The sequence below is a fragment of the Dryobates pubescens genome, chromosome 18, assembly GCF_014839835.1.
Source record: "Dryobates pubescens isolate bDryPub1 chromosome 18, bDryPub1.pri, whole genome shotgun sequence".
Lineage (NCBI taxonomy): Eukaryota > Metazoa > Chordata > Aves > Piciformes > Picidae > Dryobates > Dryobates pubescens.
In genome coordinates, this window is record NC_071629.1 from 12080355 (window position 1) to 12104055 (window position 23701).

Here is a 23701-nt window from a genome sequence, read left to right on the forward strand (position 1 = left end):
GTACTTCCATTGGTGTATAATCCTGGGAACAGGAACTGAAACATTACACTCCCATCACGTGTTTCTCCCAGATAACAGCACATCCCCATAGGAATTCAAAGACTAAATTGCTCAGATTGAGTCTGGGTAGGGGTGAAGCGCAACACGACACCTCAGGATCTTCAAGGTGTAAATTTACCCAATCTATTGTGCATTGGGCATAGCTAAATGTGGACCATTAAACTGCCATGCTGAATGCAAGTGCTGAGTACTGTTTCACATATAGAGTGAACTTTCCACTTCACTGTTTCCACTGCTTCCTATTTCCAGGCTGTTTCTCAAGCTTCATGTCCTAATTATGACCTTCTCTCTACGTGCCCAAGCTGTGTGACTGGTTACCTCTGAAGAACTGGATTGGACACGCTCTACTGCTACTACTTTCTTTTGTTGTTGTTGGAATTGTTTGTTTGTTTGTTTTCATTTTGTTTTATTATTATGTCTCTATGAAAGAGGTTTCATTTTGCTGCCAGTCTTTCTCAAATGTTTACCAATCTGATTGCTGTCTTGAAACCAGTTGAAAAAGCTCATACATGGAAGATCTTCAAGGAGCAGGAAACCATTGAAACAGTCTATTTTTTGTTTTATCACTAGCAATATAAATGCTTAAGCACATCTTTCTCCCTTCCCATTCTCTTTATTTTCCAACATAAATGGCAGAGATGCTCATTTTCACATCTAGCCAGAGATACCAGCTCTGCTTGACAAATGACACTGAAGCTAAACAACAACATTCAGGAAAAAACCAACATAGACTACATTAGCATACCTATATGCCTATATTATCATTTCCTGGAGTTTTAGTGATGTGTACTTCTCACAGAAGATTCATTATGTAAAATTCAAGGTGCCTGGAAACAGTTTAAACATGAACATATATACACAAACTATGAAATCACTGAGGACTCTGCACAACAGAAGTAGCTAGCATTAATTCAGTCTGCAGAGCTATGCTTACAAAGCTATAAAGAAAAAGCAGCCCCACTAAAGTCAGCTGGAAAATATACAACTACATTTAATTATATTTAAGTATCTACTAGATTGGGGGACTGCTTTCCTATTGGAAATGAAAATGACCCTAATGTGAAGACTGATATTAAGCTTGAATATACTAAAGGCATACAGCATTTTCTACTATTAATCCTTACTGTAGTAAAGAGAACAGTCAGCATAAGATGTGATGCTGTGCAAGACAGTAGAATACATCCAGTCACTTCTGTCATTGGAAAGACATTTGAGACATACCCAGGCTAATCTTTTTGCATGTAAGGTCATGTACTGTGAAAAGAGGGAAGTCACAAACACATTTAACTGTTGGCTGCTACCTCAAACCAGCACAGAACTTCGGATGGGGCTTAGCCAATTACTGACATCAGCTTTATCACCTTAATAAAGGACATGGCACATTAAGTATCAAAGCTTCATTCCAGCCAGACACTTCAAAGAAAGTCATTACCTTCTGACCATACTTAACAAAGTCTATTTAATGTTATGTAATTGTCTCACCCAGATTTCTTACAGATGTGCAAATGCCAGAAAATCCGCAAATGGCCAAAGCGCCTGAATTCTGTCTAAATCCTCCTTGGATTAATTTCTTTAGGCTGAAAAGGTAGATTATTATGAAGATAATTTCTATAAAATTCCGACAGTAAGTTTCCAGGGGAACTTAGCACGAAAACATGTCAGCAAACTTGTTTGTATTATTTTTCCTGTAAAAATACATATCAGTATTGCCAAATTTACAGGCACTAGGACTAAATGTGTTGAGTTACATGTGAGTGGAAGTCTAACTCACAAAAGTAACGTTTATCCTTGGGACAATGTGCCTTATTTAAAGTTAAGGAGACTGAATCTATTTTGAAAACAGGACTTTGAACCTACATGAATAGATACACACAGAGCTAAGTGAACCCTGCTTTTGTTTGGGCTCTAGAAGGAATAAATGACAAAAAAGAGCCTATTTCTAGTTGGGCTGTAGCTGGGACAGTCCAGAGTCTGATGCTGCAGTAGCACAGGAAAGCAGATGGAGGGTCAGGAAGAACCTTTGCATTGCTTTGTCACAAGTAATGCTTAAAAGATGGATCTGTGTACAGTAAACAAATTTTAATCTCTACTATTTTTGTTGCTCTTTCCTTTGGGTTTGTTTCTCCCTTTGAGAATGGTCACAGAAAGATTTCAGAGAATCTAATGTTCTCATATGTGTCTCAGCATAGAAACTACCAATGTACTATTTCGGTGACTTTAACCCCTGTGCTACCATAGTATTTTTTTACCAGCCCTGTCAGACAGTCTCTCCATCTAAATAGAGTTCACTATAGCCATCTTTTCAAGAAGGAAATGAAGAGCCTTCATATCTAAAAATAAATGCAATGTCTACAGCTGAAGAGTGAAGACAGTTATTAGGTATTACCCCTCCTTTATTGACAGATAACTGCCACACAGTGCCATTAATGGGTTCATTTACCAAACATACTGCATGTCGTATTACCTGTCTTAAACTGGGTTAGCTCTTTACTTTGTAGAGGACAAAGCACTGGTGATGGAAAGCCTTATTTTACTTATCCTGCAGGGATTATTTTATTTTTAAAAAGTGATGAAGTGTTCAGGATGCTATTTCAGACAAGCTGACATTTTGAGATTTCACTCTTAAGCTTCCCCATTATTTATCAAGGGACTTGTTAAAAGTAAAGAAAGGAGATGTTAGATTTTTGTTTCAGGTATTTAGCCTGCCCTATCAAAGCAAGCCCTTGTTTAGGGATGCTTTTGTTACCTCCTTTGCCTCTTCCTGTTCCTGACACTATTGCATGTTCTCTGACAGTGCACATCAGTATCTGAAGTGAGAATCGGCAAGAAATCTGGCACACAGACAAAATCAATATTATTTTAAAAAAAATGAGAGGTAACTACTAAAGGAGCTCTGTATTTGGTACCATGAAATATCTTCTCTCCCTCCCAAAAACTTCAGAACTTTTATTTATTTTTTTTTTAATACAGGTCAAGGTAAAGAGCTAATCTTTCAAATGCATCAAAAGAAGCAGCAAGCTGACTAAACAAGTGCCAGCAATCTAGGGTTCAATAAACCCAGCTCAGTGTGTGCCTTGGATTAGCTCTATCATAGCTCATCTAATCTGGATAAGCATGGCCTAACTAGAATTCTGCATTTTAGAATCATTACTCCTGGAGTCCTTTGATTTATGTTTATTTTATTGCTGATAAACTATTTAATAAAAAGTCTTATATACAAAATCCCATCATCATTTCAGACTGAATCAATATTAAAAATAATAAGTTATATCAGACACTTTCTCATATTTCTGGTGAAGAGTTTGTAATATCTCTGCTTGCCTTGATATAGCAGAAATTTCTAGCCCTGATCAAAACTCTCATTGCAAAAGCCTGTGCTACACAAGCTCCAACACAAGCTCCTACCAAGTTCTCCAACCTCTGCACATGCCCTTACACAACTCTGATGTAAACATAAGCTCTTAACTAGACTTGCATTGTGCCTTTGAAAGCAGAATCACTTCACAGCAGACAGATGATATCTGTGCTGACTATGGGTCACTGAGTTCTCTGCATGTTTTAAGATACTGAAAGCGACACATTTATTTACTAGGTTTCACTGGCACAATATATAAGCTGTATCTCCCTGAACTGAATGGTTGCAAACTCACTCTCCAGGGTAATTTGTTCTCCAAAATCATGATTTCACAAACTAATTAATCTTCTTCTGTCTTCTAACCAACAGCTAATTATTTTTTCTGCACAGTGTTATGAATGAGGTTTAGCAGTTTGCTTTGTTGCTTCAGCTCTTCCATTTATAGAAACTGTCTATGCATAATAAACCTCTGTATTTTAAAGGCTGCTAGAATACACCAATGCAAAACAAGTTTTAAAACAAAACAAACAGAAAATACACAGAAATCCTTAAATTCCTCCAGTCAATCCAAAATGCACTGTAAGAGATCATCCCATTCATATCTGTTTATACTTTGAACTTCCTTCCATCACCATGGATAAATTAGCACCCTTGCCTGTTCCACTCTACCTCTTCTTTTTTTGATATGGTTAAGATTTATAGAATCAAAGACATCACTTCTACTCTAGCTCAAAAGACTTCACTCATGCTGCAGTAAAGAGAGTCATACCCTTAGAGATGACATGCTTTTCTGGATCATAAAAATTCATCATCAGAACCCACATATTTCCATTCTATATTTACCCCAAAGCTAAACACCATATATAGAATGTAACAGTTCTGAATATGACCACTGCTAACTGACCTGACAACAACTGGTTTTGTATTTTACAAGGTAGAAAATCCACCATTTGATACATAGCAAAAAGACCACTTACAACTGGGGCTTTGGTTTAAAACAAACAAACAAACTGATAAACACAAAACCAACAACAAAATCAAAACTAAAATACTTTACATATTTTTGCAAGTTTGAAAGATGCATTAAAATGTAATAACATTTACACAAGACACTCATGGAAGCAATTATAAGCAGAATACTACTACAAGATGTAGTCCGTATCACACCATACTGAACCGTCTTGGAACTCTCCACCACCATGGTAATCTTACACAGAGAATAATACCACCTACTTTACAACCCTTTAATTATAATCTAGCAAAGTGAACTTGTGAGGTGACAGTGTCACTTCCAGTTCTAATTCCAGGACACCACACAACTTATTCTGAGTGGGGAAAAAAGCATTTCTCTGGTTGAAATGGTGCAATCACACCATGTAAAGAAAGTCTGTTAAAAACAGACTCCAGTGTCTCTCAGGAGCAAGACTTGTGCATACCAGGGAGACTTCAGCTAGCAGTGGTGTCATTTCAGCAATCTCAAAATCAGCACTGGAAATCAACATTGTTTTAATGCAATGAAAATGTCTATAGAAATGCAGTTATTTTATTAATTCCAACAGAAGCTTGGTTTCTGCCTGGATAGTTCACTTAGCAGTTCATGCACTCAGACATATTCAGTTCTGCAGTAGTCAACCAGCAGCAATGCCTGATGTCTAGAAAGCTCAGAGAGTGCCTTAAAAATAAATCACATTTGCAACTTTTTCAAAATAAAATCTCATAATCCCTGATTTGCTGGTCTTTAAATAAACAACTGTTTAACTATACTTTTTCATTATTTCATTGCCTTTTGCAACACATATTTCTGTTCAAGCCACTTTAAGGAGTCTCTTAACATTTCATAAGTCATACTTTGCACCGAAAAGATAGGCAAGTCTATCCTTGCCTAATAGATATCTTTAGAAGAACCATAAAAGATCTCTGAGTAGTCATTAATCATAACTGCATACTCTTGTAGAATATTGTCCCATTTTAAAGATTCATATCTTGCAACCACTTGAATATAGGTGATTTTGCTCAGGGGACTAAAATCATAGGACAAAGCATGGTATATATGAAAGCAATGTTATTGCGTCTTCAAGATTTTACTGAATTGCCACAAATTCCACACTGAACTTATTTCTGGCTGTGCCCTGGCAGCCCAGCCCAAACTAAGCAGCCCACAGACTGTAACTATTGAACCACTTCATGGGACATTTAGCATACTTAGTGAACTGGATTTACATTTCTGAATAAACCAAGCTATAAAAGGTTTGAGTATCTCTACATAACAATCATCTAATGTTCATATGCAGAATTACCGGCTTCATAGTGAGTGTGAACACAGTGCACAGTTGCTCTGCACTTCCATGCAGGGACATATAAGTATTGTACAAATTTGGCCATGGAAAGATGATAGAAAGTTAAGTGTGTATTCAGAAGCAAAGATGGGTACACGTTCTGCTGATTTTTTTATAAGGAAGGAACAAATAGTAAAAAAGTAACAGATTGGAAAATCTGTCTCTGTCCATTTTCAAGTACCAGAAAAAGAAGGGACCAATGTACCAGGTCTCTGACACCTCTCTCAGTGCAAGTATTTACCCCATGAGAGAAGAAAATCTGTGGGTGAAAAGTGGATGAAAATTGATCACATTTTTAGTAGTCTAAAAATTATCCAGCACAACCTTAGATTGGCATAAACTCATCACAACTTCTTATGCCTGTTCTGATAGCACACAGTTTGCTCCAGCTCTCTTTTAATCTATTATTCCCATTGATGTCTTTGGGTTAATACATGTAGTCTCTTCCTTATGTTACCAAACCCTCACAAAAATTAGTCGGAGAAAAGGCTAATAAGCCTTAGCCCAATACTCAGAATGAATTCAACAGCTCTCAGAATATGCCTCAAAGACAGGGTTATATAAACCTCAATATGCAAATCACAGGCTTCAGGAAGGTGCTGTGTCCCCTTGCTCAGATGCAACAGGAACTGCCAAGAACATATTTGAAAGTATGTATCCATTTTTTCCCCTCCCTCATTACTATTCATTATCAGACTGTTATGAAATGGAGACCCAAGTATATCAATAAGGCACCTCTGGTAATGGTTTCGGAATGTAATATTTCAACCTTTCATCTTTTGAGCTATCCTTATTCACATAGGGATCTCTCAGCATGTGAGTTACAGCAGTTCAGGTATGGGAGGAATTTGCCCCTTTAAAATGCAACACTTCACGCAGAAATGACTGACTGCTTTTAGCCCTGTTTTTCAGTAACAGGGATTGCAAGTCGCTGCACCTTCCAGTCCCATTGATGTTAATGGGTAAAATTCTAAGGTTACAATTCAGTCATGCTTCAGCTCCCACTGAGATGAATGACAAAAACTTTGTACTGCTCTCAGTAAAACAGAATCGGGAGCTCAGTTTTACTTCAGGCCCAACTCATGCACATTTTGCACAGAAGACAGTGAGACCTGGCTTGAACGAAGATTAAGCACCTCACTCAAGATCCAACCTAATGTGATCTGAATCTCTCAGTAAGTAACCAGATTAGACCTGTGCACATTACTTAAAGTGGGAAATGATGAAAGAAAATCAAACATATTTCTATTTGACTGATTTGTTTGAGAATCAAAGAGACCTACTATTTCAGAATATCATAAAAAAGTGCATTACCATCCAGAAAAATATGAAGACATATGGAAGAACTCTGTTCATGTGTATATTAATCAAAATAAAACTTATTTGCAACTCATATGTCTATCAGTTGTAGCAGGCAAATAATTTTCAAGCTACAGCTATGGCATTACAAGTACAAAGGCAGAAATATATTTCACCTCTTTAATTCAGAAGAGAAGGGCTTGCATACCTCTTCATTTATAAACTGAAATGCATTGTGAGACTACATGAATAATGAATATTAAAAAGACACCTGCTGCCAACAGGTCTAAGAAATTCAAACTTGAACACAAACAGGTTTAAAATGCGTTTCTGAGCTTTTCCATTTTTCCCAACACGACAGCTTTGAGAAGGCTCTACTGAGCAAAATGGGTGCTGCTTCCTTTAAGGTTCACTATTCTATTTCCTCTGACATTTGGAAAATTTTCACCTCATTCTGCTCTTTCTCCTCTTTGGGTTATTTGTTAGGCTCTCCTTATCTTTTCTTGTCTTTTAGGTCAGAAAATAGATGAAATGATGCGTCTCATCACAGTAAAAGAATAGCTCATACTGGTTTTCTTTCAGTTCTGGTTCTCTATTACTTAACTGCAGCTCCTGGATAGTTCTTTGTATTATGGTTTCTATCTCGGGAATTAATAAATTAAAAAGAACAAAAATTAAATTAGACTTGTCAGGCTTGCAATAGAGAGTTATTTAGGTGCTTGCTCACATAAAATTGAGGGGGAATGTTTCCGTATCCTAGGGGAGATCAAATGAAATTCATACCTTGAAAGAGATTAAAATCTGTTATGAAGACAGAAAGAACAGGGAGCAATTCTGGAAAAATGTCTAAAGAGCAGTAATTTTACATTTCCAAAATCTCTCTGAAAAGAAGGAATAACCTCATCTGTCCAAAACCTTCTGAACTTGACATGCTGAAAAGTTTCAAAATATCACATGCTTTCTGACAAGTTGATATCACTTCCATTTTTAACTGTACGTAGGATAAAGCATCAATTGTATTAGCAATACACTGAAAGTAAAATTACTGCTGAATTAAAAGCATAGATTCTAACTGGTATTTGTGTGTGTGTGTGCTCTCAGTTTGTATATGACATTTCTTTGATCTCACAACAATTTGCAGGAAAGACATGGAGACTCTCATGAGTGAGATCAATCTATATTTATCCATGTAGGGTTGGTTAGCAAAGAAATCAAAGACACTCCCAGCAGGACCAGAAAGTCTGCAGGTAACATTCAAGCCTCAAAAGTGATGGAAATACCTTACTAAATACCAGAGGGGATGGTGCAGTTTTCTACCATTTAGAAAGTCAAACAAATTGTAATAAGGAAGCTGCACCAAATAATTTATAAGAAATATTTATAACAAATAATTCCCTTTATTTTGCTTTACATTAACAAATAGCTAGAAACAAAACCCAACCAAACAAAAAAAAAAACAACCACAAAACAACCCTCTATTTTGATAATTTTGTACTTAGTTTTCATTTCCCCCTTACTTTTTATAGCCACTCTTAAAATTGAAATAGCCTATCAGTAGGCCATATCAAGTGGTATTTACTTTGATGAGTCTGTATAGCTGGTATTTCTGGGGGCTTAAACAGCAGGCCCCCATGAAACCTGTGCAGAACTGCTGGACAATATGTCTATCCACAGTTGAGCAGTCCCAGGTTACAGCCCATTAGTTAAAATGTTGAAACAGAATTTACACTAGAATATCAGGCCTATAACTGACATGTGAGCCACACCATTTGTTCTGTGACCTTTATTAGGGATGTAGTTACCATCAAGAAGGGATGGGTGTTGAGAGTTACAGTATCTTAGGTGAACTGGGGCAATTTCTCCTGGAAGACATAGCAGAGGGACCCCATCACAGCTCTGCTACATGAGCAGAAAGCCTGGCTTTAATAGTTTACACGGTCATACAACAGTACTGACATTATCTAAAAAAGAGCATATCCAGCATGAGATTAAGGGAAAGGAAGAGAATAAAGTGCACTTAGCAGGAATGGTTTAGTTTGTGAAACCTGTTTTCACCTTATGTACTGAAAGTTGCCATGTGGAGTAAATTGGAGTCAACTCCAAATAAAACAAAAGATATGAAATAAATACATATTATCAACCTGATAGAAAAGCAGGTCTTTATGTTTTGAATTATAAAAAAGTTCAGCTAAATTGGTAGTGCCAGACAATACTTGCAGTCAAACTGAGTAGTGTGTTACTGCTCTGCTTCCTGGAATACAGCACAAATGCCTCAAGAGCAAAATCCTAATTGGTTTAAGAAATATTTGAGTCTTACTGTGTAATACACTTAGGGATTTTGCACCTGATGGCAGTATCAGAGAGACAGGAACATACAAAAGGATGCACAGTAATCAGTAGAAAGGTCTGAGGAAAGGAAAGAAAAGAAAAAAAACACAGCCAAATTAAAGACAAAAAAATTACATCTTGTCATAATATAGCTTTTACCTATTAATTAAAATGAACAACTCCGTCACCTTCTTGTCATGAACTATTCCAGTCTTGAAAGTATTTTCTGACTATTCCTACAATCAGGCCTGTCCTGTTTCCATAAAAACATCTCCTCTAGAACTAGCTGCATTGTCTTATTTTTATAAATAATTGGAGGAAATACATCTATTATGATGGTCATATAAAACTAGCTCACTATCAGACATCATGGCACAGCAATCCAGCAGGACTTAGTACTGTAGTTCATTGTAAGTGGGAATGTAATCATAGTCCTTCTTTCTCCACCAGAGCTAAGAAAGTTACTGGCTGCTATTTTTACTCTGTTCTTTTTGGGTTCTAAACAAATACACAGAACCATGCTGCTTTTCAGATCAGACATTTCTATTCAAGTATATTCAATTCTAAGTGAATGCACACAGAAGACAAACTAAACCGTGCCATTTATTTGGTTTTATTACTGGCCTGCTAGATAATGATCAAGATTTTTCATGGTAAATGTGACGAGTCAATGATAAACGTTAAATAAAGACATCTCTGTTAATAAGCAAAATTAGAGTAATACATTACAATGTAGACTCAGACCATCTAAGAGGTCATTTGATTAAGGCTGAACAGCAATATCTATACATCTTTGTTTAAAAGGCTCTCCAACTTTAATACATCTAACAATATCAGTTAGAGTTGGCTTCTAGCCCCAGATCTAATAAAACAGTTTTAGCACTGAGACACCAAAGCTTCAAATTTGCTGTCCTAGAGCATAAGCCGGTAACCCTGTTAGATGCACAGGCATCCAATGCAGCACACGAGAGCACAGACCCTTCAAAACAGAGACACAAAGCTTCAGAGATGAGAGCTACCTCTAACCAAGAGTCATTTTACTGAAGACAGGAATAAATCTTAAATTTGACCTGGTAGATGTTTCACGAAGAGCTACATAAGGACACTTCTGTCTGCTTGACAATAGCTGCCACAGTTGAAAAGACGTATCCATATCTTATACCTTGTTATTGGAAGAGCTCAACAGAGTAGCACAAGACTAATATCATTATTAAGGATAGACAGACAATAGTATTTATATTAATCATGTAATTTGGCCAGATATGGGGATATGGGCAGGTTTTAAGCCAAAAGGATAGGTAGCATGTTCAGTAGCAGCTAAGCAATGTCATTAAGCTTTATAATTCTGGCCTCTACTTTTCACATAAATTCTGTTTTGTATCTCTCCTTAAGTGTATCAACTAGGTGAGAAAAACTATTAGAAAAACGATTTTATTTTTTCCCAGTCACAGACATTAGTAGCTGGAATCCCTTCGCAATAACTGTCTAAACATTGAACTTAATTTTATGTCTTTGCTAATCAAAATGGTCATTTGAGAAATAGCGATCATCCTGAACACTCTCAAAAGACTGCATAGGAATTATCTTAAATTTAATGAGTGCTGATTAAGTCTACAGAGCATCTTCATTTTAATTTATGAAATTGGTATTTCATTTGTTGACCATTTGTACATGGTTAAAACAAAAAAAAAAAAAAAAAAAAGAAATCACTGTAGATACCTTGAGTTAATTGATGTGCTCATTAAACCTCTATGCCCATAGGTAAAACTGTATGCCCATAAATGTCAATGAAAATGCCATACTTAAAACTCTCAGCTCGTTAAAAACATTACATGTGAAATTATTTATCACAGTTCTGCAAGTCTGACAATCAGTTCCTAAATGAACTTTGCACTTTCTGTAACATCATTTAGCTTACATACTTAGACACTAATGCCCTTATGTTTTTGACAATTAATAACCACTCTCCAACAGACTTAACATGATGTTCTTCGCAATCTCAAGGGACAAACAAAACAAAACAAACAAACCCAACCAAAAAAAAAAAAAATCCAGACCAATAACCAAACAAAGAAGCAAGATTCACATTTTTTAAAATAAAGATATATACTTTTCATGCAAAAATAATTGATCTGCACATTCAATTCATATCAATTTACCTGCAAAATTTACTACAGTAAAAGTATCTGTAAATCAATATGTCATGCAAAACTCCTTCCTTCTCACGTGGAAATAAAAGTAGAATGCCTTAGCTCTCATCATGTTATGTTTCTGCAGAAACTATTTTCTTTTTAATAAAGCACAAGTGAAATCATATCCAAGCTGAAAAAATGCAGATAAAAAAAAAAAAAAAAAAAAGCAAACACTCCTTTGAACAATTCAGGACCCTTAATTTCAGGTAACATTTTCATATATATGAATAGCTTTAGTGATTAGGAGAATTTTACTATGGCTAGCAAGTTAGCACCTCTTTAAAATCCCTCTGAAACAGGAAGGCATTACCATCTGCATGTAAACAAGCAGAGGCAAATATGTAAATGCTGATGTGAAACATTTCTAACATTCCTTTCCTCTTTTGACAGTCCAGGGCCCCAAGGCCATCAGTAGAACCTAGTCATCCTTTGAGGTTTTCTCCAAATCTACAGTTCTTCCCCCTAACTACTGAGATTCTCTCAAGCACCTTCTTTTCACATACTGGAATTACCTTCCATCTGCGCTCATAATAAGGACTGTGAAACAATCCTTGAAAATTAGCCCTTGAAGTTATGGTTTGTGGCAATTTAGGCTGGGTGCTTCCTGGACTGCCACATAAGTTACACCTCCAGTGTCCCGAGTGTCCAACCCAATAAGGTGGACACAGGAAACAGCTTATTTCTACCCATAAATCTTGTGCCCTACAAATCCATCTGCAAAGTCATTCTCTTCCTCTTTCTTCCCTCTTTGCTCCTGTGGGAGATGCCCCCTATCAGGTAACAGTGGGGGAGTACCTCAAGACCTCTTCTAGACATAATGGCAGGAGGAGAAGGGAGGAGGTAGTCTCAGACCTGGCCAACCTGAGACTAGCCTAGCAGTAGGGGGGGATGGAAGAGCCCTGGGGGTTTTGGGTATATGCTCAGGTGGGGAGAAGGGAAGTGTTGGGGGCCTTTAGGTGTGCTACAAGGGACTCTGTATGCTTTGGGCTATCTTTGTTGCTATGCTTTGTAGTTTCTGTAAAAAAACCCAAACAAACCAAAAACCAACAATTGCTTTTCCATTTAAACTTTCCATCACTTTGTAATACATTTGTGTGAGTGTCATTCTTTTGCCCCTTTCAGACAAGAGAGGATCTGTCCAGCCTCAGACCAGGACATGGTTAGAGTGCCATGGTGATCACAGAACCACAAAATCACAGAAACATTCAGTGTGGAAAAGACTTTCAGGGTCACCAAGTCCAACCAACATCTGGTCCTTCTCCACTCAATGTACAATATAGCATCACTACTGATCAGCACTTGCTCCAACAAATACACTCACCCACTTGGAGAGCAACATGTCATATCATGAGTTTCTCGAGGGTGAAATAAACTCCAGACTTTCCAAATTCAGCAAGACTTTGAGACTGAATGAAAAGATGATAAATCTGTTTTCAAACCAGCAACTGTGGATAGCTTAGGGTCAATGTATGGCTAGCATACATCCAAGGATGACTAGCTAACTAGACAAAATAACTGGAGGCAAATAAAACAAAGGAAAAAAGATGGAATAGGATTTATGACAATCTAATACCATTTGAAATAACTCTCATCTACTGCACTTAAAGCAAAGCCCAAAGGAAATTCAGAAAAGAACAACCCTTGAGTCAGTCAGACAGTTGCTGCCCAGTATTATGAAAATGTATTCTTCATAGTGATTAGAGCCTATAAGTATATGAAAATCCATAATCAAAATTAGTATGAAGAAAAAGCTTATTTTAAAAACAAACTGACCCACCACCAACCAGCCACACCACACTGAACAGGTTGATAATGGTGGTTCATCAAAACAGACCACCTCCATCACTAACTACAAAATACATGGGTCAAGAAGTAGCCATTTAGCTCTAAATCCCAAAGCCTAAATAGGGTGCAGCTCCTGTCCATAGTCTCATGACTCGCCTCTACATCCATTACACTGCTACTACTAAAAGATAGATGTTACAGAACTTTGTTTTATTCTTTGTCCATGAGGTCTAAGACTGTTGTATTTGTGTTAACTTTCAGTAAAGACAGACATAAGCCACAGAAATAGGTGGGAAACACACAACCATTCTAAATTCTTCAGTGTCATCAGGGTTTTTGGAACTTTACTTCAACAGGTTTTAGAGAAGTGCTGGGTTCTGCACTTGGGTCACAGCAACCCCCATGCAACAATACAGGCTTGGAGAGAAGTGGCTGAAAGCCACCCTGCAGAAAAGGATGTGGAAGTGCTGGTCAGCAGCTGGCTGAATATGAGCCAGCAGTGTGCTCAGGTGGCCAACAACCTTAATGATTCTGAGATTCTATTCTATGAAACATAACACAGGAGTTCAGAGATTTAGATCCTGAGCGCCTAACAAGTCCTTATCATTAGGAATGTTGAAAGTTTTTCAGAGACAATCAAGGGCAACACTATCCTATCTTTTGCAAAGGATAAGATCTTCTCTTGGAATGTGTGCCACTTAATTCAGTTGATTGTTAACATTTGTTCAAATTCTGGTTTAGATGAGCATTATTCTCATCTGACGTTCTCAGAAATGCAAGGTTAGACATATCTGATAAATTAATTCCCTTTGGATGCTACAAACTCCTTTTCTTGCAGGTCTCAGTTCTATTAATTGCCAGTGTTTTGCTTTACCATCTGATATTTAAAGCTAGAACTCCACTAACTTTATTCACGGGGGGGGGAAGAAGGGAAAAAAAAAAATGAGGTGACCAGGAAAATGGCCCAGAAAGGCTTCTGCCAGCTACAGCTCTTGGATGGTATGGCTGGGGAAATTAATTGTCCCCCACAGTTTTGAGGCAGTGGCAGAAAGGGTGAGCTGGATTCCCCAGGGACACTTGCTTCCAACAGATGCACATAATTCTCCTGTAAGGAAATATCCCACCTGCTTCAGTGATAAAGTGTTGTAGGAGTTGGTATTGACTCTACAGTAAGTTAAAATGTAATCTTTTCATAAAGCAAAAGGGAGCACAGAATTTTATGTAAATTAGGGAGAAGGGATAATTTCTGCTCTGAGACAGCTGTACTCAATTCTTCTTCCCAATAGTGGTGCAAGCATATATGTACATACCTCATTTTTATTGTGGAACAAGATGCCTTTAAGTCATGTACGCACAGCTTTCTCTTCTGATATGGGGAACTGTTAGTCTGTACATCTGTAATTGCATTTCATAGAAATTTATAATTTTAATAAATTGTATTGCAGCAGGTAATTCCACTTTTGACACCAGATTTTAGATGGTCTGCTCCAAAAGCAATGATTCACTGTGGTCCTGAGCCTGCAGGACCCACAGTGTTTCTTCCATTCACTCAGAGCAGTGATAGCTGAGGATGCTGCATGTTCTCCAGGGAGACACTTAATACTTCACAGAACTGTGTCTAAATCCACTCATTGCTGGTCCTGAGGAATTATTGTCTAAAATACAACATGAATGAGCAATTCTTATTGATGAGCTGTGGTTATAGAGATGTTGCTAACCCTTTCAAAGCAATTCCGTCTCTAAGCCTCTGAGGAGAAGAGAGGAAGTCAGAACAAAGAACATAAAAATAATTTTGACCATTAATATTTAATATTTTACCTTTTTCCCCCCGCCTTTACTGTGCTTTCCTGCTAAAGCAGCTGGGATGAAAATTACTTTCACTGTTCTTTAGGGAAACAGTGTTTGGTTATATTACATCTGTTCTTTAAACCTACAAACCCTGGAAGCCTCAGAAGCAGATAAATCTCTTTGTCAAGAAGACATACTCAAGGTTCCAGGACAAAACTGATCTCTGCCTCTTGGGTTAATGGCATTAATAATTGCCGTTTTGATAAGTCTAAATGTAAAAAGCCTGCTTAAACAAAAGAGTCAACCCTTCAAAAATGACTGTCCATGATAAATTTTCAAGAGCAATGAAAATTGTCACTCTGCCAGCTTGATAAATTGTAGCCCCAACTGGCAGAGCCATTTGCCTTGCAGTAAGCACAAAATGACAGATCTTTGCTGAATACAAACTATATGCTTGCACCTTTCACAGCTGGTTTAGCTTGTAAGTGCAGCCAAAAAAAAAAAAAAAAAAAAAAAGAAAAGAAAAAAGAAAAAAAAAAAAGAGGCCTTAATAAAAACTGAAGGTTATGCACAAAAAAATGGTCTCACATCTAACTGCTACTCTCAGCTTAAAGACATTTCTTTCATATTGGAAGTAGTCTTGAAAGAAACCCTTTAGCCGTCCATGGGATCATGCTCTTAAAATACATGCACAATTATGTTGTGGTGGTTTCTTCACTGAAATGGTTCAACAGTCTTAATATTTACCCAAACACACACTCATCTCCTATGTGAAGATATAAATCCACACACTGAAGTTACAGAAATGCCAGCACCTACTCCACTGTGTAACTACTGCTCTGTCTCCCTGGTGACTCATTCTAATAATCCAAGTCACAGAGCATCTTTAACATACGTCTGAAAAAAGAAATTGCTTTGTCAAAGATATCTCTAATTATTGTCAATAGATGGAATTCCTTAAAAAAAAAAATAAAAAATTGTACTTGCCTGAAGCCACTTTTGCATAATATATACATTATGCAAATACCGTGAAGTTGCTATCTAATGGCTCTGTGTTGCTACAAATGGATTCTTTATGCCTTCAAAAGGAGATTTCCACCTACTTGACACAAGCAGTTACTTCTAGTCCTAGCAAAACTTGATATTAAATATGTACAAATGCAAAGATGTGATTCACTCAAGCTATTTTAGGGAAAGTTTGAAGATTCTTAGCTCTCCTGAGCCATAGAGGACTCACTGGTACCTGACTGGCATACAGTCTGATGAGCAAGAATTGTACAAAGTCCTTCCAACCTCCTTAAAATAATCTGCCTGTAATAGCAATGGCAATGGGCAAGAGAGATTTATTTTAAAGTCTTCTCACTTGGTTTGTCCTGTCCAGAAGATCTGAGGATTTTTCCTCTTTAAAAAGCTAGCTACCTCTTACCAGCTTATTTTGTGTTATAATAAAATACAGCTTCAAAGACCAGGATCTTTCTGGTATATGCTGAGGTGTTCACTTCAGATGAAACTCTTGAAGCTCCTCCTCGGGGCTCTGAAAGTCTGGGTAGCTCCATTATACCTCTGTGGGCAAATATGCAGACCTTCTTGAAAGAAAAGGGTATAACAGAGGGCAAATATTGAACTGCAAATTCCAGTTGTATCCAGTTGTATTCTTTAATTAATTTCTGATACCTCAAACCTGCATCTTTGATTATGCTCTTTTATTATAGTTCATACTGTTTAGATCTCTGTTTCTCTACCTCATTAGAAAAACCACAAACCAACACAACAAACCCACAAATAAAACCACCAAAACAAAGCAAAACCCAAAGCATCCAACAAGACAAAACAAACAACAAATAAAACCACAACAAAACCCAACACATCTATAAAAAACAGAAAATTAAACAAAAGCAGAGCTGAACTAAAGGGGGGGGGGGGGGGGGGAGAGGAGGGCGAAATCAGAACAAACAGTTAATATTTTCAAATATGGTAAGCAGCTGTAAGTCAGTCATTTAACTTGGCTAGTTATAGGACTCCAGAAATCTCAGTGATTGGTTCCACTGTTTGCTACACCTGTTAATGTAGAGTTACAGTCATCCAGGTTCTCTCATAACAGTGATTAATATGGGTGAAATTTTGTCAATAATACCTCAGCATCTTAGTTTTCACATGTCATAAAGTGTTGCTTTGCCTCACCTTACAGACAGATGCCAGAGGACTTAACTGGCTTGTATGAGACAGCAGAGAAAGTCTGCAACAAGCTGTCAAGAAACTGGTTGCCTTCTATGGCAAAATGTGCATATGGGGAAGAATGTCAAGAGATGTGCAACTATATATTCTGCAATGGCTTAAGCTCCAGTTCTTATGACTACAATAGAACTATCATAGCTATCCAAAGGGACAGCTAATAGTTATAGGGGACAGGTTAATTGGAGTGACGTATGAAATGCTGTGGACAAATTACCACAGTCAAAGGAAGGCTAGAAAGATGGATCAATAATGTAAGTACTTGTCCCAGAAAACTCACATAAACTTTCTTTAGATTTTAAAACTGAGTGGAAGTAGGATGGACTGCACTCCTAGAACACTCTTATCTGCAATAAAGACCAGCACAGAAGAGGTATGTAAGCCAAGGGACAATTTTGGCACAAAAAACCAAATGAGTGGAAAGAAGAAAAAAAAAAGAAGAAAAAAAAAAAAAGAAAAAAGAAAAGTGAGAAGAAAAGAGAAGGCAGTTTCTAAGTCACACATTCAAGAGTTTGAAGCAGCCCTCCAAAGGAGCAGTGAGCAAGGAAAGACACCTACAAAATTTTAGAAGGAAAGATATATGATGTTGCTGTCTGAAATAATAGGAAACTGTGACTTGACCCAGAAAATCCTTTCACTTCATACATCTATAGTGCTGCCAATAAAAGCAAAAAGAACATGCAGTCAACAGAGAAAGAGAAAAATGGAGAAGGAGTCTAGATTCTTGACTGAGTTGAAAGCATATATTGTATATGCTGTTAGGAAAAAAAAAGGACACTCCTCTTTGCTGTTCCACCAGGGTAAAGATAAGGAGCTTTTTTTTTACCATTCTGTGAAATGGATTTTACTCTATCTAGCCTCAGGCTTTTCTCTCCCTACCCCTTCAACATTATAACAGGAACTTTTAATCTGAAAAAGTCGGATAACTGGCAAGGTTACCACAAAGAAAATGTATTCATAAGCGGAGGTAATTTTCCTGAGCAATGATCTACCTTGCTGATGCCTTTTCTTTATATATATATCTGTATAACTAATAGGTGTATTTTTTGGCTTGGTATAAGCCATGAGGGGGATGCTGAATACTGTTTAGCTGCAATAACTGAGCGATTGGTGAAAATACCCAAATTACACACTCTAGATTCTGTGTGTGCATATAGTTCCATGGGCAATGTGACCTCCTAAGCAGGATGCTTGAGTTGGGAAAGTGCTTCTGAAGGGGTTAGTTGGTTTGCCCAGAGCAGATGACAGGAACCCAACCAATAGACTATTTTTGAAATCAAATAGTAATTCTATTTCAACTGCAAAGAACACAATGTGTTCTAATGAAGATAGTTTTTCCATTTGTGCACTGATTAAATACCCCACATGAAGTACTCAAGTACTTCACTGTAGTAGACTAATCCAGACCAAATTGTTATATTTTCCCAAAAAAGAGTTTTTCTTCCCACATTGCCAGATCTTATCTTTCTTGTATTATTTGATCCAGCAAATGAGTTCCTTTCAATCATAGCTTTCTTAAATGAAGAATAAAACTTTGAAATGAGAATCCAACTGTTCTACAGGGAACATAAGCAATATTTCTGCATAATGTCTCTGCCTAAGTCAGGGAAAATATTATTTTTATGGCATCAGATAAAAAGTGTATGACAGAATCTAGGAACATTAAATGCCAGAAAAACAAATACACAGCAAAACCACCATTTGAACTTTTATGACATCCTACTGTAATGACTGGTATTTCCCTTAGTGTATCTTACACAAGCAAGCTTTGCCAAGGGTTTTCTTTGTATAATTTAAGGCAGAATCTTCTAGACAGCAATATGCATGTACTGAAAGAAAATAATTACAAGAAATTATGAAACCAAATTGTCTTTTCTCATAATTTGACTACTATTAATGTCCTCCCTCCCTTTCTAATTTACCATTTCTCTAATTTCTCCATTATATGTAAACAGAAGCAGACATGATTTCATGTTTTATTCCAGGCCACAAATACTGAAATGGTAAATCTGGAAGGGCTGAAAAGACATACTTGTGGGATTTCATTAACCATACACCTCTACTGGTACCCATGTTTTCTGATCAGTTTAACATTTACTGTCATTTGTGTGTATAATTCTAATGTCTCAGGCAAAATGCTTTACAATATCAAGTCAAACATCTTGTATAGTTCTAGATATGCTATACCTAAGCTATTAATTTAGACAATAAAATCAGTGTCATAAAATCTGCAGACTTCTATAAGATCAAAATTATAACCTTGCTTATGTTTCCACTGTTGAGTTATTTATTTAATCAAATCTGAGCTGTTCCATTATTTTGTTTAATGCCAGCACCAGTCTGGCATTCCCATTATTATCAAGGCTGTCTACCTTTAAACTTTATAAAATATTGCTGCTACATTTCTTCCATATTTCTTTCCTTCAGAATCTGCTGCCTTACTAAAAGCTGATACTTTCTAAGTTAAATATTTTATATCAAGGAGAAAACTAATTTAGACTCTTGGTAGAGCACTCACTTTGGTTCTGACATTCTTTCCCATTTGGATTGTCTCCAAAGAAGAATAAACTACAGAACATGATGTTCTTATGCTGAATAACTCTGTCTAACAGGAAAAGAAAAAGTACTTCCAAGAGTCATATTAAAGATGATTTTTTTCAGAGCTCAGCAGCAGACTGAATCATTAAGGTTTATTTTGTGTTAGTTTTGAATCCTTTGTGAAGTGCTTCTATGGACATTTAAAGCTTCTGTAAATGACAGTCTCCTCTATCTTTTAGAAGTGCTTCTAAGTCAATAACTTAGCTAGACCTTACAAAGAACTGAAAAATGCAGCATTGATGAAGCCAGAAGACTCTGTGTTTGAAATTTTACAACACTGTTGGCTTTTTTTACCTAATATTTAATCAATGGTAAGGGGAAGTAAAACTATGAAGATGGTTATCCTCAGTGGACAACAGAGAAGCATAAAAACAATACATTGGTGCTGAGAATAACCTTTTGTTAATGACCACAGCTCACCACAGATGATCAGGATATATCATTCAGAGGTCATGGATGGAAATGGGGTTTAAAAATAGTCTAGATTTTAAGTAAGATTGAGAAATGCAAGATGCACTGACATAATTCTCTCTCTCAAATCACTCTTCATCTCACTATATGCAGTAAATTGATTAACGTTATGTCAGGGCAGTAAATAGAATCAAAGAACATATCAATGAGACAGGAGGAGTAACTTATTTAAGGAAACTTGTTAATCCCATACCAGTAACTAACTGAATAATTCATTCTATTAAACTGATAGATCTACAACAGAAAAAGGTTTTTAATATAAAGTTAAGAAAATAATTTGCCTTCACCATTTAAAATTGATAACAGTTTTAAAGGCAGTAATTGCTATCTCACAAAACTAAAGCTGAAGTACTTTGCTGACATTCTGAAAATGGGGTTGAATTTTGACCAAAAAGTACATACTAATATTATGCCTAAACATATTTCCAATCTGATCTTATATCTTAAGCAACTTCGGGTTCTTGCTAGGATATACATATAAGCTTGTAGGCAAACTAGGGTTACCAGTTTTTAAAAGGCTCAAGTCATTGTCTGATTTTTGTCTTCCTCTTTGTTCACACACTAACCAGTAGTCTTCAGAGAAACATAATGTATTTTTTTTCCCTTTGCATTTGTACATTAAATCTTCCATGAAGATACTTTATATTCTATTAGCAGCAGTGTTCCCAGTTTTCTCATCTCAGTTTATTATACTGCGATTATATAACTGGATGTTTCTTCTGTTAAGTGATTACAATTGATTCTGGTTATTTCTTCTGGGACTCTCATGTGAGTGAACATGAGTGAGCCTGTTGATGTACTGAATAGGTAACCCAAATTTTTGGTTGAGCGTTTTATTAACCCTTAACTGCGCAGTTCCCCAAGTTCTGCAAGATAATAACAGTGGTTTGGGTGGGATTTTTTGTTATGGCTTACAGTCACTACTTAAATTCCAACAATACAGTTTTGTTTTAGTTGAATCACAAATTGTCAATCTGAGTGTGAATAGGTTAGCTTAACAGAACATCTGCAACACTGATTAGCAGAAAACAGGTACACAGCACAGCACTGATGTAGGTATATGCAGATATATTTTTAAAAAAGAAAGAGAAAAAAAAAAAGGAACCTAACTTTATTGTCACTTTTTTATAGAGCTGCTTTTTTGTATCCTCCATAAATTATTCTGAATTAGATGCCCTCATATTATCTGGTGCTGTGACACTTAGCCTTTCATTTATGTCTCTGCTTCATCTAAAAGTTTCTGGATGTTTTCAGAATTGAGGTGAGAAACTGGAGGGGGAAAAAATGGCCAAGCCTGAGCCTGAATTGGTTAAATAAGGATAGTGCTCTGGAAAGAAGCACAAGGAAAAACAGATAGCAAGTGATCCTGGCTGTCAATGGCACATAAGGCAGTGGAGCCGCATTGACAGCCCCCTTCATGGAAATCTGTGGAATCTTTATCTTATTTTTAAAACCAAATCTTGAAGAAGTATGATTAGAAACTTAGTGGAATATTTTCAAAATTTTCTAGAAATCAGAAATTGCTAATGCTCTGAGGTTTTTAGTTGATACCTTCATCTGACTTGGAAACCTTTTAGTACTGCTCTCATGACATTTCTCCTGAGTAGTGAAGTGCCTGCACTTTCATCCTTACACAAACAAACCTTCCACTGAAAACAGTAGGAAACTTCTCTGTGCACATAACAACTGGGTCCAAACTTCCTTTTAATCCACACTTACCAACTTCAGAACAGGGAGTCAAACCTAAATTTGGTTTGGTTTTTTGTTTGTTTGTTTGAATATAAATTCACTACCTTTGGTTTGGTAAATAATATTTTCAAACTATAACCATGTTGCAGATAAGAGTACATTGCCTATTTAATAAAGAGAGCAGGAGGCCTTGAATGGTTTTGACCAGTCACAAGATTTAAACCAACAACTATATTAATGTATAAATACAGTGAATGCTGTGCACATAGTAGACCCACCACTCTTCAAATGAGAAAGTTCGGCATTGCAGGAGTGGACTAAATTTACTGTGATACTGGAGGAGCAGAGACAGCATGCTGCAGAAAAACACAAGTCCAAAATTATTTCAGTTCAGTCAGAAAGTTATTCAAATCTAAGTTTAAAAATTAATTTTGAGAAGTAGCAACTACAAAACAAATTACTAAGAAACTTCTGAAGTATTAATTTCAGTAGAGGTATAATGATGCAGTTATAATGCTCTACCTCAGAATGAATTGGAGCAAATATCTCACATTTATAAAATACACTATGCAGAACACTTAGATGCTAATGACATGTACTGTATGCACACAGGATTATCAGTGCAGAGAGAATGAAGGGAAAGATAACTGTTCTAGATACAGATGCTGTGTAGAATGAAGTAGTAAAATCATGGAACTGGGCCAGTTTTCAATTTGCAAGCGCCTGCATTCTGATGTAATCCACAGAATTGAGGACTTAAAACAGTCCCCCCAAACTAAGGCTGAGAAATGTGAACCCCAATGAAAGAATTTCCTTCCTGACATCTTTTTCCTCCATTAAGAGGAGTAGCCAGCATACCTTGTTATTGAAAAAATGCTTGCAAATGCTGGCAAGGAATTATCTATTCACCTCTTTAAAAATGACCCTGAAGGCTTAGTTTGGGATATAAAAACACATTAAGAAGCAAATGAACTCTGCAGAGACAGTTGATAGCAAAAGAACCACCTTGGCAGCTGCTAGGCTAAACACTTGCGCTGTAGTTTTCTGGACTGAATCCCTGGAGTTTTTCAAACAAAAGTAACAGGATAATCAACTTTCATGATCACTTAATGCTTTGCTTTATCCTGCTGCTCCTAGTCCTCCTGCCATGCACTACTGTATCAACAGGAGAACACAGCCTTATAATAATTTAGTGGTTTTAAATAGGAAAGAAAAAATAGGAGGTTTTGACCTCAGAAACAGTCCCAAGTATCTGTCTATTTCTTTCTTTTCACTCCAAAGCTTAGCATATTGTAGAAAAGAAAATATCTGCACCAATCTGTGGAGAGTTACTGGCAGGTGAACAAGCTCTACAACATACTTTTTCCCTAATGGAGAAAGTCAGTGGGTCTGAATGAACTAACAGTGACAGCAGAAGGGAGAGATAAGCCCTTGAGAAGCTATGTCCTATGTTAGCTTGCAACCATCACAACTCAAGGGGCGTATCTTTTGCTGATGGGATTTCCTCCATTTAATTAAGACTAATTTAACCTAGCAAGATTGTATCGATAATTACATACAACAAATTG